We start from the raw sequence: 3,341 nt of genomic DNA, 5'->3' as shown, positions 1-3,341 counted from the left end.
TTTATTTTTGTACCAAGAAAAGAAACACAGGTGGAAAAAAAAAAGAAAAAAAGGGGAGGAAAAAAAAGGGAGAAAGGCCCAAGAAATCTGAGCTGGAATGTGGGGTTTTTTATTATTTTTTTTTTCTATTCTGAAAGCCAAAGGGACAGATTTTGGAAGGAGGTGAGCTGGAGGAGATGAGTCCTCAGGCAGTCCTGACGCTCAGGGGTGGACAGAGCGTGCTCTGAGGGCAGAGTGGGGCAGGGAGGGAGATGTCACCTTTCTGGGGGATGACACAAACACGGCCCTCCCTCCCCCTCCCTTCTTCTCCTGCAGGTTTAACACGGGCTCTGGCACGGGCGTCATCACCAGCAAGGTCCGTGTGGAGCCGGGCAAGTGGCACCAGCTGGTGGTGAACAGGAACCGGCGCAGCGGGATGCTCTCGGTGGATGGGGAGCCCCACGTGAGCGGGGAGAGCCCCCCGGGCACCGACGGGCTCAACCTGGACACGGACCTGTTCATTGGGGGAGCGCCCGATGACCAGATGGCCGTGTGAGTGTGGGGCTGTCACTGCTTCAGGGGGTCTGGGGGGGCTTCTGAATTGATTATCTGTCTGTATGGGTGAGGTACCTCAGTGGAAGAGAGACACTGAGGGGCTAGAGTGAGTCCAGGGAAGGGAATGGAAACAGGGAATGGTCTGGAGTATCCTGTGAGGAGCTGGAGGGGGCTCAGCCTGGAGAAAAGGAGGCTCAGGGGGGGGACTTTCTGGCTCTGAAACTCCCTGACAGGATGGGGGAGCTGGGTTCTGCTCCCAGGGAATAAGGGACAGGAGGAGAGGGAACGGCCTCCAGCTGTGCCAGGGGAGGGTCAGGTTGGGCATCAGGAGGAATTTCTTTACAGAAAGGGTGCTCAGGCATAGGAAGGAGCTGCCTGGGGAGGGAGTGAAGTCCCCACCCCTGGAGGTGTCCAAGGAAGGCCCTGGGCTGGGGGACAAGGTGGGGACGATCAGGCACAGATCGGACTCGACGATCTCAGAGATCCCTTCCAACCTAAACCATTCCGTGATCGGTGCCCTGTGGGGGAGCACAGCCTGACCCAGACGCCTGGAGCGACCCAAAAACCCCCAGCTGACCGTGTGCTCTGCCCCCCCCCTCAGGGTGGCAGACCACACCACGGCCACCACGGGCCTCAAGGGCTGCATCCGCCTCCTGGACGTGAACAACCAGATGTACGACCTGAGGGAGAAGGGCAGCGACGTCCTCTACGGCAGCGGGGTGGGCGAGTGTGGCAACGACCCCTGCCACCCCAACCCCTGCCACCACGGGGGCATCTGCCACGTCAAGGAGGCGGAGATGTTCCACTGCGAGTGCCTCCACACCTACACCGGTACGGGGAGGGGGCTTCTGGGGGGGTCCTGTGGGATCCCAGAGCCTCTGGGGTCAGCACAGTAGTGTCAGCAGTGGGATAGAGGGAGAGGTGGGGGATGAAGCCTCATGCAGTGCAGTCAGTAGATTTGGGATGTGCCCCCATTCACGTGCACGGAAGGGCCAGGACCTGTTTGGTTCTGGTGCACCAAATAACATCCCCTCGCACTTCAGGGGCGTGGTTGGCCAAGGGCATCACCTGCCATTTTTTGAGGGGCTTCCTGGGTCACGGGAACCCAGCCAGAGGCCGGGGAGGTATCAGGAGGTGGCAGGGGTGTTGGTCTCTGGCTGTTTGTTGGTTGGTTGGTGGCACTGGGATGACGAGCTGCCTGTCCCGCCGCAGGGCCCACGTGCGCTGACGAGAGGAACCCCTGCGAGCCCTCGCCCTGCCACGTCTCTGCCACCTGCCTGGTGCTGCCAGAGGGAGGTGCCCTGTGTGCCTGCCCCATGGGCCGGGAAGGAGACTTCTGCGAGCGAGGTGGGACGGGAATGGGGCTGGGGAAGGTGGGGGGATGGAGTTCAGTTCCCCCAGGTGGGATAGTGGCCTCGCCCGCTGGGGCACTGGCTGAGGAAGCTGCTCGGCCTCCTCTCCCTCACAAAACTCCCTCGTTTGTGCCCAGTGACGGAGCAGGACCACACCATGCCCTTCCTCCCGGAGTTCAATGGCTTCTCCTACCTGGAGCTGAATGGGCTGCAGACCTTCATTCCTGACCTGCAGTAAGCGCCAGGGAATGGGATGGGGGGCCTCTGGGGGCATCACCTGCCTGCCTGGTGGGTAAAGAGACACCACAGAGCAGCATCCCGGGCAGGCAGAGTTATTCCAAGGGCTCAGTGCATGGGGATGGAGGAACAGAGCACAAGGGGCAGCGGGGTTTGGAGGGTATCCATAATCCTTCTCTCCTCAGGGACAAAATGTCCATGGAGGTTGTGTTCCTGGCCAAGAACCCGAGTGGAATGATCTTCTACAATGGCCAGAAGACAGATGGCAAGGGGGACTTCGTGTCCCTGGCCTTGCACGACGGGTACCTGGAGTACAGATACGACCTGGGCAAGGGGGCAGCTGTGCTCAGGTGAGGAGGTGGGGGCAGCCCTGACTGCTCAGGGGAGCTTTGTCAGTGCTCTGCTGATGGCAGAGCTCTCACCTGTGTGTCTCCTCCTCCCTTCTCACCACCCAGGAGCAAAGAGCCAGTTCCCCTCAACACCTGGACGAGCGTCCTGTTGGAGAGGAATGGGCGCAAGGGGGTCATGAGGATCAACAACGGCGAGAGGGTGATGGGGGAGTCACCGGTGAGTTGGCGGCTCAGAGGGGAGCTCTCTGGGCTTCCAGCCCTGCTCCTGTCGCTTGTGGAACGAGCTGAGGGTTCCCCAGGCTCCTGGGCTTGGAATCCCTGTGGCACATGGCTTCAGGGTTGGAGGAGGAGTGGGCAGGACCCGGTGAGGGGAGAGGAGGCTGCAGGCAGAGCGTGCCTGTCTCCCCGCAGGACGGCAGCTGCACACCTCTCCCAGCCCTTCCTCCCTCCCTGTGCCCTGCCCACAGGGCTGCAGAGCCCTTGCCAGGTTTCAGGAATGCCTTTGAGCCCCCTCACACACACACATACACAGAGACACACACACACATCCCTCCCCACTCTTTATTTCAGATCCTCGACTGTGCCTGTATCGGGGCAGGTATGTGAGGCACCTGCGGTACCTGTGGCTTTGAGCTGTGCCCTCGATGGTGGGGGCTCTTGAGAGCTCAGCCAGGAGGGGGTCACAGAGCAGGGAAAGCCCCTTGGCACTGCTGCTGCTGAATCCAGCAGTGCCTCCTCTCTGTTTCCCAGCTGGCAGCTTCCCCCTCCAACTTCTCCCCATCCCCTGTCCCTCTGCACTTCTATCTACAGAACCCTGGGGTTCCTTTTACCCCCCTTTCCAGCTGGGAAGCTGATACTGCAGGAAGAG

General features: G+C 60.7%; 1 protein-coding gene across 3 annotated transcripts in view; it reads left to right on the top strand.

Annotated features, from left to right (window-relative positions):
- LOC114071021 (agrin) overlaps positions 1–3,341 on the top strand; it is a 44,908-nt gene that overhangs the window by 27,855 nt on the left and 13,712 nt on the right. The gene's annotated exons all lie outside the window — the stretch shown is intronic.

Source organism: Empidonax traillii, unplaced genomic scaffold, assembly GCF_003031625.1.
Source record: "Empidonax traillii isolate 1590-97213 ecotype Southwest subspecies unplaced genomic scaffold, ASM303162v1 scaffold1790:size96177, whole genome shotgun sequence".
NCBI classification, from domain to species: domain Eukaryota; kingdom Metazoa; phylum Chordata; class Aves; order Passeriformes; family Tyrannidae; genus Empidonax; species Empidonax traillii.
Note: the sequence above shows the minus strand (reverse complement) of the source record. Positions and strands in the feature narration are given on the sequence as shown.